Source organism: Peromyscus leucopus, chromosome 6 (assembly GCF_004664715.2).
Source record: "Peromyscus leucopus breed LL Stock chromosome 6, UCI_PerLeu_2.1, whole genome shotgun sequence".
NCBI classification, from domain to species: Eukaryota; Metazoa; Chordata; class Mammalia; order Rodentia; family Cricetidae; genus Peromyscus; species Peromyscus leucopus.
The window spans coordinates 12,393,098-12,406,281 of NC_051068.1; the positions used below are offsets into that span (position 1 = coordinate 12,393,098).

The following is a 13,184-nucleotide window of genomic DNA, read 5'->3' on the forward strand; positions in this document are numbered from 1 at the left end:
TGGACCCAGGGAAGAGAAGAGCATCCAGGAACAGGTTCCCGGCGTCCGCGTAAAGTAGGGAAGGCTCTCCCTGGGTATTCTAGAGAGGAGAAGAGAGAACCTTACTCAGAGGTCACCACAACGCGGCAGGCAGAAAAAGCAGCACCCCGGAGGCTGTTCTACATCCCAGAAGGAGGCTGAGACCGGGAGGAGGCCGTGGCGACCCAGGCTCTGCTCCTAGGACTCAAAGCTGCGCCCCTGCAGCATCGCCCCCGCCTATGCCTTTCCTGGGCTGGGCGCGCACACACGCACTCGGGTCCCGCGCCGATGCCGGCAGGGAGCACCGAGTCGCCGAGGCGGCTGCGCGAACGGCTGCGGGTCGGGCTCGGTGGCCCGCCGGACGCCGCGGGCGAGGCTGACACGCGCACACGGACGCAGCCGCGCGGACCGACCCCGCGCTCCGCACTCACCGGAACCGGCAGGCCGCAGCCGCCGCGCGCCGCTGCCCGCTCCACGACCACTTTCCGCGCTCGCCGCCGCCGCCCGGCCGCTCGGCTGCTGGAGGTTGACTGTCAAAAGTCGGTCGGAGCGGAGCCACCGGGAAACAGCTGCAGGAAGTGACTGCGGAACCGGGAGGCGGCGGCGGCGGAGGCGGAGGCAGGGCTCCCGACGGCGCCACTGCGCATGTGCACAGGCAGCGGCGGCTCCCGCAGACCCGGGGCGCGGGGCAGGTGCCGGACGGCGAAGCGAGAGGGTACACTTCCCGGGCACAGATGGCTCCTCTGAGCTGTCCCAGCCTACCCTGAAAGCGATGCGGGCAGAAGGCTGGCACAGCCTAGTAGGAGGGCGGAGGTTCTCGTCTGGGACCTTGGAAACTATACTCTTCCTGCGCCTCCGCCCAGAGATGTAGGGAAGCAGCGCGGCCCAGGCCTCACCGGGCTGCAGAACCCGCACAGAGGACCTCCGCTCACCTGCACGAGGCTGGGAGAGGATACTGCCTCCTGACCCTCGCCGCCTCACCTGCAGGACCGGACGGGCAGCAGACGCCTCCGGGACATCTTCAAGAGAGACGCTAAGATGGATTGCAGCCCTAGGGTTCTGCTGGCATAGTACCTTCTAATTCTGCATGCGATTACTTGTATGGCGTCTGGTTTTTCTCCTTGGACAGCATGACATAGATTTTTCCATTTACCATCGGCAGAGTATGGTTTCGCAGCATCAAGTACTTTTACACTGTGTGCGGCTATTGTGTAATCATAAACTAAAATGCCAAGGAGGTATGGTCAGATATGCCCTAGTAGTAGGCCGACGTATGCAGGAAATTAAGGCTCTGTGGCATGCGCCATCCAGTACCAATAACAACTCACTACTTGCTTTGAATATTCGAGGGCTGTTCAGCAGACACACGAAGCTAATGGGCACCAGCCATTGGGAAAAGTAACCCACCATCCAGATGTGTCTAGTGCATGAGCAGTAGATGTGAAAATATCGGGTGGCTTCACTGTCTTTAAAATAACAGGGCAGACATGCATTTCCTATAAGGCCTCAGCCAGTCCCATGACTTTCCCAGTCACACTTGTTAGCTGGGATCATGCCTGGGCCCTGGCTGACCTTTCTCAGCCGTAATCCTCATTTCCACTCAAAGGCCCATGGTAGTTACACGTCCTGTCTTACGATAAAATGGCTGACAAAGACAACTGAAGAAAAGAAAGGTTAGTTTTGGCTCACGGTTCGAGGATGCAGCCCATCACAGCAGGGAAGGCATCGGGGCAAGAGAGGGGCAGCTGGTCAAGCATGCCCACAGTCAGGAAGGCGGAGGGGCTGCTCCGCTGCTTCCTGTCTATGGGATGCCGCCGCCCACGTTCAGTTAACCTAATGTAGAAACACTCCCACCCACAAGCCTAGAAATGGTTTTAAATGCTGTCAGATTGGCAGTCTGTGTACTGTCTCCGCCAGGCCCATGATCTCACTTTACCTCTGTGATTTAGTTCAGCCTGTCCTGAGCGGCCACTGCCTTTCTTCTCCCTGTCCGCTCCTCTCACAAGCTCCAAAACTAACCTTTCTTTTCTTCAGTTGTCTTTGTCAGTGTTCTCAATGCACCACCATATTGATTTCCCACATTTTTAAATTCTTATATACACCATCTGCCTTAAACTCCTTGAGTCCAGAAAGAAACAGGTCTTGGGAGTTTTCAGATTATATTTTATGGTTTTATGCATGTATTTATGGCAGAATAAGAATCTAGAAACTGAATGTAGGGACCTCATCCTCTAGCTCATACACGCACGTACACTCATTACTTCATGTTTGCCACACCTGACCTTACACTCACCTCAGACAACTGAAGCATTTCCTTCCCTGGCCCAGGAAAAAAGTAGGCAGTCCAAAGATACTTGTTCCGTAGACATGTAGTTCTCATTGCAGAGACAGTGGCCCCATAAATCAGAGCCTTTGTTGAGCATCACTGAATCTTATGAGTTTCAGTGTGTGTGTGTGCGCGTAGCGCGCGCGCGCGCGCGCGCGCACACACACACACACACACACACACACACACACACACACAAAATAAATAAGTGAAAGCAAAAGAAGCAGTCACCTTTACTGCAGGACAAAAGCAAATCTCAATGACGTGTGGCCGCAGCCTACTTGTGTGACCGTGCGCTGATGGTGAGCTGGCTGAAGGCACACCTGTATAGGACTTGGACAATTCCTGAAACAAAAGAGAGGGCCGGAAGCACTAGTGGAAACCAGTGGAGTCGCTTAAAGCTATGTGTCACAGTGTCCACACAGATCCCAATAGCCAAAGCCACTCCTGCCACTAAACCTCAAGCCAGTATGGCCATCTCTGCCTGCATGGGCATTTGGCATGGTGATGGGTGGCAACGGAGATGGATCATTCCAAACGAAAATACAATCTGGGGCCAGCGAAATAAAGTGGGTAAAGTGCTTTCCACCAAGCCTGGTGTTATGAGTTCCATCCCTGGGGTACCCACACAGAAGCCAGGTGCAGTGGCATGCACCCAGCCTGGTGTTATGAGTTCCATCCCTGGGGTACCCACACAGAAGCCAGGTGCAGTGGCATGCACCCAGCCTGGTGTTGTGAGTTCCATCCCTGGGGTACCCACACAGAAGCCAGGTGCAGTGGCATGCACCCAGCCTGGTGTTGTGAGTTCCATCCCTGGGGTACCCACACAGAAGCCAGGTGCAGTGGCATGCATCTGTAATCCCAGCTCTGTGATGGTGAGATGGGAAGCAGAAACAGCTCTCAGACCAGCTGGCTGGAGTATGCAGCACAGTAGGAGAAAAGAGAGAGACCCTGCCTCAAAGTGGAAGGTGAGAAATGATTCCCCAAAACTACCCTCTGACCTCCACAGCAGGTCTGTGTTCACTCTCACACACAGTAATAGTAATGGTAATAATTGTTTTACAAATGTGGGCAGTCAATCTTGTCACTTAGAGGTGTTATAATTATAAACCCTGAGAAAGATCTCATTTCTACTCCTCTCCCCCAAACAAGAGGTTCCTGAGGTTCTCTGGAAAGAAACTGTGGACACAGAAGTAGTGGAACTGCTAGGCAGACCTGGAGATCTGCGCCCGGGGCACCTGAGCTGGCACAACAGGGAGATGCAAAACGTGGCTGAGGTCCTGAGGCTTCCACCTCAATAAGCCCTCAGAGAAAGCAGCATGGCTCAAGCTTAGTGTTCGGTCACGAAGAACCAAATGTCTCCAAACTTGTTATTTCTTTAGTACCTGCAGCCTTAAAACCCACTCACAGCAGCTGCAAGGGGCGATAGATCACAATGACCTACAGGTCACCGTGGAGAAAGGACAGAGCTGAAGATACAGATCTATCACCCCAAAGCAGCATGCCAGATGTGAACTTTTGAGGCCAAAGTCAATGGAGTGCAAGATTGTACCTAACACCCCACTAAAATGCCTCCCCTAGTCGCCTGCTTTCCACTTTGCCCTGGCCCCTCTCAAATGATTCACAAGCCCTCCTTAGAGGAGCAAAAGGAGGTAGGTCCTTTGCAAGTGGTTACTCCTGACCCACAACTATCTTGAGAGCAGAAGAGACCTGTGAGGAAGAGAAGCACATGGGCAATTTTCTACAGTAAGGTTTTCTCCATGAGAAAGGGGCTCCCGGCATTAAGACCCATTTCAATTTTTTTCTTTGAGGTATGGTTGTGCTATTATCCAACTGGCCTGAGCCTTCTGAGTGCTGGAATTATAGACATGCACCACCATGTCCAATTCAGATATCAAGAAGGTGAAGGAGAAAAGGAGGAAAAATCATTTCACATACTTGAATTTTGTTAGCTGATACTGCACAACCAGCCTATTTCATGGCCACAGTTACCTGAGTAACAAATATCATTCAACTAATGCAGAATGAACAAGGAATTGCTGTACCTCTACTATTTAATAGGATTACAATGTCTGACAATTGCACTTGACAAAAAGTTCTCTCCTAATGTAACTATTATATAGGAAACAATTTGTCAGGAGAAAACTCCCATCTTAAAAATAAAGATAAGGATCTGGAGAGATGACGCAACATTAAGAGCACCTGCTGCTTCTGCAGAGGACCAGGGTCCAGTTCCCATAACCCACCTGCTGGTGCCCAACCATCTGTAATTCCAGTTCCAGAGGATCCAGTGCCCAAGTCTGGCTCTTTAGGAACCAAGCATGCATGTGATACACCTATATATGTGCAGGTAAAGCACACATACACATAAAATAATTTTTAAAAAATGAAAAAGTGGGTGAAGTGGCATAGGCAATCAAGGTCATAATCATCTACATGGCCAGTTCAAGGCCAGCCTGGGCTACACAAGACTTGATCTCGAAATATAACAAAGAGAGAATTATTTTCACTATACTAAATAATACACAGCAGAAATCTACTGTGTTGGATTGTTTACCAATAATATAATTGTAACATGCTTTGGATGACTTGCCTTGAACTTTTAGGGTGTCCACACCAGGAATCTTCATGTGGACCCATAATCAGGAGGGAAGAGGCATTTTATCATCTCCAAGGATTGGTGCATATGTCAGGTCAATTCCCTGCCTTGTGTGGAAATTTGCATGGAGTTTGAGACACCATGAACCTTCACTTTCATACTCAAGGCACAATGCACAATGCCTTTCAATGTTACTTTCTCACTGTCAGCGTCAGAGAAAGAGTCCCAAAATACTTTTGCTGCTCTTAGGCACACTTCTTCTTTTACAATAATAGCAACATGATATACCAAAAGTTTCGATTCAAGCAAAACAGTCTCTCAAGTGTCTTCATAACATTTTCCCCAAGGGAAAAGAAAAAAATGTAGGGCAATAGTGGAAGGATGTCAACAGCAGAGGTATAACTTTCCCCTTACGTTCACTCCTCTAATTAAAAGCTGCGTCGTGTAGGTAGCAAAGCCAAAGCCTGTAGCCAACGACCATACTGATATATCCTCCCAGCCTCAGAATATAGTTGAGGATGGAGTCAAACCCATCATAGCTAGAGACTGTGTGGCATGGTCAGGCTGAGACTGAAGGAGCTGACGGACTCTCAGTACAGATTTGTATAGAAGAGACACAGTGGATAAGCATGCCCTGTCCAAAAACTAGCTGGCCCCAATTTGCTCTCCAAACTGTAGAGAAAACGCTGGAGCTGGAATCCAAATGTATAGGTTAGAAGAAAAGAAAAAGATCCAGAGCAGAAGGAGGAGGAGCCAAGACCTCTGATAGTGGTCACCACCACTGTGAACTCTACAGGAAAACAGAAGAGGGGAAAGTAATAAGGCTCCCACCAACACACCCTGTAGTGTCAGTCCTGAAGATTCAACTTAAGAGTACAAGGAATGCAGCCAGGCATGGTGGCACACACTTTAATCCCAGCATTTAGGAGACAGGAGCCTCCTATTGAGTTTAAGGCTGGCCTGGTCAACATAATGAGTTCCAAAACAGCCAGAGCAATATAGAGAGATCCTGTCTCAGATAGATAGATAGATAGATAGATAGATAGATAGATAGATAGATAGATAGATAAGATAGATAGATAATAGATAATAGATAGATAGATAGATAAATAAGATAAGATAGATAGATAGATATAGATAGGATAGATAGATAGATAGATAGATAGATAGATAGATAGATAGATAGATCAGAAGAAAGATAAGATAGAAATCAGGAAGTCAGGACTAGGGAGATGGCTCAGGGAGTAAATGCCTGCTGCACAAGCATAAAGTAGAGAGTTCAAACACCAGCACCTCCAAAAAATCTAGTCGAATGGAGCATACTTGTCATCCCTGCACTAGAGAAGTAGAGCCAGGGAGATCTGTGGGGCTCTCTAGCCATTCAGCCCAGATGAATCAATGAGCCCTAGGTCCCAATGACTGAGGAACGGCATAGAGGGTTGACTTCTGGTCTCCACATTCATTTGCATGCATGTACAAGAAATGCAGAGAGCATAGATATGCTATTTATGATGCCTAGAGAGATGGCTGCTCTTCCAGAGAACCTGGGTTCAATTGCCAACACCCACATGGCAGCTCAGACCTATCTTTAACTTCATTTCCAGGGGATCTTCTGGCCTCTGTGGGGCACCAGGCACACACATGGTGCATAGACATACATGTGGGCAAAGCACCCAAACACACAAAATAATAACTTTTTAAAAGTTTTAAAGAAATACTATGTATGGTCGTATACTCAGCAAAATTCAGATTGTGGACAATGACCTAGTTTTCTCACTAATTGACTCAGAAAAGGAGGGACAGAGACTGAGAGAAATGAGATTTTTTTTAATCTTAAAAATGATTTTTAGACAGTAAAAAAATTTTTAAGAAAAAATTTAAAAAGAAGTAAAAAAAAGTTTAAAAATGATTTTTAAAGACTGAAAAAACTAAATTAATTATAAAGTGTAAACACACAGACCTGTTTGACATGCTATAATGAAAAGCAAAGATGCATGAATGAAATAGAGACAGTGGTCACTTCCAGGCGTACAGTAAGGGGATGATTGATACAGGGAGTAAGGGGGGCTTCTGGGTCACTAGCAGAGTTTTATTTCATGACACAGGTTGTAATAAAAAAAAAAATCCAACTAGCATTCTGAAGCTACCCACCTTATCTTAGAACACAGTATATATCCCAAGCTGGTGTTGAAACTCTGCTGCTGCTGTGAGAGTGTCGAGGCAGAACTTGAAAAGGCTGACTAGTTCCTGAAGAGGGATGACTGCAGTTCTTGCAGGGCTGGCTCCGTTACCAGTGGAGCAGGTTGTTGTGAAACAAGCCCCACCCTGTGGGTTTCCCTTCTGCCCTGTTCACTCTCCCTTCCACTCCACCACATCGTGATGCAGCTCATGGCTCTCACCAGGGAGAGCCCCCTGATCTCGGACTGCCAGTCTCCAGAAGCATGAGTTAAATAAACTTCTTCTCTTTCTAAATTATTGGGTACTCTGCTATAGGACCAGAAAACAGACTAAGACACCATGCCATGTAGTATACGTAAAGTCTTATAAAAGCAGGAAAGCAGCCAGTTTATTTTCAATGCAGAAAATGCAAAAGTATATAAAGCAGTCTATTTAATAGACAAAAAACACAGGTTTCATTTTCATTATACACTCATACAGAGAGAGAGAGAGAGAGGGAGAGGGAGAGACAGACAGACAGACAGACAGACATGGGGGGGGTGAGAATCTGCCAACTGATAATCTTCCCAAATATGCCTAAGTCCTGAAAGCCTCAGGCTTTTAGCTTCACCCTAAAGATTCACCTTACTAAAACTACTTATAGACAAAGCCCTTTGGAGGTGGAGGCAGGAGTTCAGGCCATTATCACCTACACAGTGAGTTGCAAGCCACCGTGGGCTACATAAGAGTCTCAAAAACAAAAACAAAACAATTTAACGTGTGGTCCAAAGTGATGACTGAGGCTGACATGGGTGTATTTCAATCTTAACTACTAATATTAACTCTCAGGCCATATATTACATGTCACACAGTAATTATGTTTATAATTTCTGCCACACTCAGCAGAAAGCTACTATGTCACAGTATGGAGTGAGTCCAGGCAGTACTCAGCTTGACCTCAAGACCATAATTATAAGCTTTTGCTTATCCTGTCCTTAACTCCGGTGACCTTTGTTGGTAGTTTTTTTCGGCCTTTTGGGGGATCTTTTTACTCTTTTGGGGGGCCTGATATCCATCTCTCAAATAAATCACACAGGGAGGCTTATTCTTAATTATAAATGCCTGGCCTTAGCTTGGCTTGTTTCTTTCAGATTTTCTTAACTTTAAATTATCCCATCTACCTTTTGCCTCTGGGCTTTTCCTTTTGTTACTTTCACTCCTACTATATCTTACTCCCACTCCTACTCCGTGGCTGGCTGTGTGGCTGTGTGGCTGGCCCCTAGTGTCCTCTCTCCTTTTCTTACTCCTCCTCCATTCCCAAATTTATCCTTCTATTCTTGCTCTCTGGCCGCCAGCCCCACCTATCCTTTTCCCTGCCTCTCTTTTGGCTGTTTTGTTTGTTAGACCAATGAGGGGTTTTAGACAGGCACAGTAACACAGCATCACAGAGTTAAACAAATGCAACATAAAGGAATGCAACACATCTTTGCATCATTAAACAAATGTTCCAGAGCATAAACAAATGTAACACACCTCAAAATAATATTCTACAACAGACCTTAATCATGACCTTGACCTAGCTCCTTCCAGTGTGTGATCTCTCTTCCCTTGTCATTTTCAGTCATGCTCCAGATGAGTTAGTCTGTAATTTGACCTTAATTACTGGCCCAACAGCCAGGAAAGGAACAAAAGACAGATCCTGAGGGGGTCTTCTTTTGTCCACATGGATGTGACCTCTGCAGAGTCCTTCCATGTAGGAACAGGTTACAAGAGCAGGAGCCTAGAGACAAGTCTGGACCCAAATTCCTTTGGCTATCCACAGAATTCCTCATCCACATGTCAGAACTTCATTTTTTCCACCCAAAACCCCATTGCTGGCAGGGCTTCCTGCCTGAGATGAGCATGCAATTATCTTTGAAATTTGGTGACTCTAAGCCCTGAGTGTGACTTTCAATTATTTCTGTTCTCCCACTGTGGCAATAAAGGCTTTTGTAGTTACCAAAAAGACCCTATCAAAGTCACTCTTTACACACCTGCCCGAAACACTAAGTAGCCATCTGTACTGTCACCAAGGCACTGAGCAACTGGTGGTCAGTTTCACATCCTTATGTGTACTGTCTTCCTGCTCCACCCATGCACTTTGCCAGAATACTCTCCTAAATCACCGTTGTCTTCAGTTTTTAGTTTTTTTGTTTGTTTGGTTGGTTAGTTTTTGGTTTTTCGAGACAGGGTTTCTCTGTGTAACAGCTCTGGCTGTCCTGGAACTCACTCTTTAGACCAGGCTGGCCTTGAACTCACAGAGATCCACCTGCCTCTGCCTCCTGAGTGCTGGGATTAAAAGGCATGCGCCACCATCACTGCCCCGCCATTGTCTTGAGGTTTTGTTGTTGTTGTTGTTGATGTGACAAGTTACCAAGACAAAAGCAAGTTAAAGGAGAAAGGGTTTGTTTTTGTTCACAGTTCAGGGCAGTCCATGAGGCTTGGATGTCAAGGCTACAGCAAGAGTTTGAGGAAGCTTGTCACATAATTCCCATGATCATGGAATGGAAGCAAATGGATTCCTGCTGCTGCTTAGGTCCTAGCCCCATTGACTCCATCTTCCCAGCTAGGGAATGATTCCACTCACCATTAAGATGTGTCTTGCTGTACTAGCTACTTTATGTCAACTTGACACAAGCTAAAGGAATCCAAGAGGAAGGAACCTCCACTGACAAAATGTTTCCACAACACTGGGCTGTAGGAAAGCCTGTACGGCATTTTCTTATTAATGACTGATGGAGGAGGGTCCAGCCCATTGTGGACAGTGTCATCCCTGGGCTGGTGGTCCTGGTTCTGTAAGAAGCAGACTGAGGAAGTCATGGTGAGCAAGTCAATAAGCAGCATCCCTCCATGGCTTCTGCATCAGCTCCTGCCTCCACGTTCCTGCCCTGTTTGAGTTCCTGCCCTGATTTCTTTCAATAATGGACTATGATGCAGAAGCCAAAGCAACCTTTTCTCCCCAATTTGCTTTGATCATAGTGTTTTTTGTTTTTGGTGGTGGTGGGGTTTGTGTGTGTGTGTGTGTGTGTGTGTGTGTGTGTGTGTGTGTGTGTGGTTTTGTTTTGTTTTTTTTGTTTTGTTTTGGTTTGTTTTGGTTTTTTTTTTTTTGGTTTTTTCAAGACAGAGTTTTGCTGTGTAGCTTTACACCTTTCCTGGAACTCAGGCTGTAGCCCAGGTTGGCCTTGAACTCACAGAGATCTGCCTGCCTCTGCCTCCTGAGTTCTGGGACTAAAGGCGTGTGCCACCACTGCCCAGCTGATTATAGTGTTTTATTATGGCAATAGTAGCCCTAATTAAGACATGCATCAATCTCAACACTCAAAAGGCAGTGGCAGGCATATATCTGTGAGTTCAAGACCAGCCTGGTCAGTAGAGCAAGTTCCAGGCCAGCTGGGGCTACATAGTGAGACCATATCTGTCTTAATTAGGGTTTCTTGTCATGAAAAGACACCATGACCACAGCAACTCTTATAAAGGAAACATTTCATTGTGGTGGCTTGCTTACAGTTCAGAGGTTCAGTCCATTATCATCATGGCAGGGAGCATGGCAGTGTGTAGGCAGACATGGTGCTGGAAGAATAGCTGAGAGTCCAACATCTTGCAGGCAACAGGAAGTTGACTAAGACACTGGGTGACATCCTGAGCATAGGAAACCTCAAAGCCCGCCCCCACAGTGACACACTTCCTCCAACAAGGCCAAACCCATGCCAACAAAGCCACATCTCCAAATAGTGCCAATCCTGATGAAATTATGGGGGGAAATTATATTCAAACTACCATACTATCTAAAAAAAGTGTTCCCACATCAATTTCAATTAATTCAATCTGGATAATACCCACAAGTTAGCCCGGAGGTTCACCTCCCACTAATTCTAGATTCTTCAAGTTGACAGTACACACTGACCCTCACATCACTATTATAAATTTCAGCAGTGTGTCAACTTGTTTCAGAAACTCTGTGTATCACTCTTTACCTGAGGTTGGGCTTGCAAGTGTGTGTGTGTGTGTGTGTGTGTGTGTGTGTGTGTGTGTGTGTGTTGTTGAGGATCAAATCATGTTACATCATGGATACTTTCTGTTTAAATTACATTTATTTGTGTGTGTGTGTGTGTGTGTGTGTGTGTGTGTGTGTGTGTGTGTGTACAGGCATTCATGTGTGGAGGAAACTTTCAGGAGTTGGGTCTCTCCCTCCGACATATAGGTCCTAGAGCTCAAACTCAGGTGTCAGGCTTGGTGGCAAGGGCCTTTACCTGCTGAGCCACCCTGTGGACCCACCATTCAATCTTTAATGCTGTTGTCTGTTTCAGGTGTTGCATAAGCAGACATTCAAAGTGACATCAGGGTTATTAAGGAGTATGTCAAAATAGAGGATGAAGCAGTCCTGGACAGAAAAGCTGCCAGATATCAAGAGAAAACCTACTGCCATAACAAATCCCACTGAGCTCCAGAACAGGAACACCATTCTACTGTGTATGTTGGCTACAATATGGAAACAGTATTTTAAATCATTTACCACCAGGGAAAAGATGAGTCTGGTGGTAAATGAGCCCGGTACCATTGCAACAAAGTATCGATTTTGCAAACTGTACACACATTACTACTCTCAAACTTGGTTTCAATTGTATCAGTTTTCTCTTCTTGACTAACAGTACTTCAGAAATCTCTGATTCTCCTAAACATGTAGACAGAGGCAACAAAAAAAAATCTGAACCTGAACCTGAAATGTCCTCCAAGCTCATGCTTTGAATGTTCTATCCCTAGATTAGGACAATATCTTCTAAGTTCAACAAACTTCAGGATACGGAGCCTTGCTGGCAGAAGTGGGTCACTGGGGGCTGAATCTTTGAAGGACCCACTTCCTGTCTTTCTTTGCATCTCCTGGTCTGCAGTAATGTGCATGGTCTCACACGCAGTGGGAGCACCGTGCATCTCCTGGTCTGCAGTGATGTGCATGGTCTCCCACGCAGTGGGAGCACCGTGCATCTCCTGGTCTGCAGTGATGTGCATGGTCTCACACGCAGTGGGAGCACCGTGCATCTCCTGGTCTGCAGTGATGTGCATGGTCTCACATGCAGTGGGAGCACCACTGTGAGATGAGCCGCTTGCTCCACAACTCCTGCACCAGCACTGAAGATGGACTCCAAAACCGATCTCGCCTCCCTTAAGTTAACTATCGCACACAAAAGGATGTGTCATAGTCACACAAAAGGATGCAGCATGTTTAGATTTGTTTGTTCATTTTTACCATACACTGTAAGTTATGGAGTAAAATCAGAGAGAGAGAGAGCCTTCAGATAGATAAGCTACAAGGATAAGATACAAACACAAATTTCAGACTGCCACTCTATACTCTGAAAACAGGTCACTAGGACATAGGAGACTGGTGGTTCCCCTAATTTAGGTCAGTACGTGCAGCTTTAATTATCTTACTTCATAGGTATTCGTAGTGTGTGTACAGCACAGGTGTGCCACCATGCCCGTGTGGAGGTCAGAGAATAACTATTGAGAGTCAGTGCTCTCCATCTGCAGTAGGTTTGGGGACTGAATCCAGGTCATCAGGCTTATGTGGCAAGCACTTGAGTTCACTTTTCCCCCACAGAACCATCTTGCCAGGCCTAGATCAGTAATCTGATTTTATAATCTAATAACTTATCAAAAATTGTTTTTAGTGAAATAAGTGCCACTTTACTCTTTTGTTTGTTTGTTTTTGTTTTTCAAGACGGGATTTCTCTGTGTAGCTCTGGCTGTCCTGGATCTCCCTCTGTAGATCAAAATGGCCTCAAACTCACAGAGATCTGCCTGCCTCTGCTTCCCAAGCACTGAGATTAAAGGTGTGCGCCGCCACCCAGCTATTTTATCGTGGTTTTTTTTTTGTTGTTGTTGTTGTTGTTTTTTAAATCACATATAAGTTGAAAGGTCTAAAATCATTCATTATTCTTGGATCAATTTTCTTGTCTTTCCTTTTTGTTTTTGTTTTGAGACAGGGGTCATATATCCCAGGCTAAACTTGAACTCTTGTGAGTAGCAGACCTCTTGCTCCTGTCT

The 13,184-nt window shown here is 46.3% G+C and overlaps 1 protein-coding gene across 3 annotated transcripts in view; it reads right to left on the minus strand.

The window, feature by feature from the left end:
* The window catches only part of Zmat3 (zinc finger matrin-type 3), a 29,681-nt gene extending 29,092 nt beyond the window's left edge, over positions 1 to 589 (minus strand). The window contains exon 1 of one of the 3 annotated variants that reach the window (XM_028872640.2): positions 450 to 589. The gene's annotated coding sequence lies outside the window, so the exon portion shown is untranslated. Of the gene's footprint in view, positions 1 to 105; positions 320 to 449 lie in introns of those variants that run through there. The other 2 variants (XM_028872642.2, XM_028872641.2) reach the window with 2 other exon arrangements.
* Between the last annotated feature and the right edge of the window lie 12,595 nt (positions 590 to 13,184).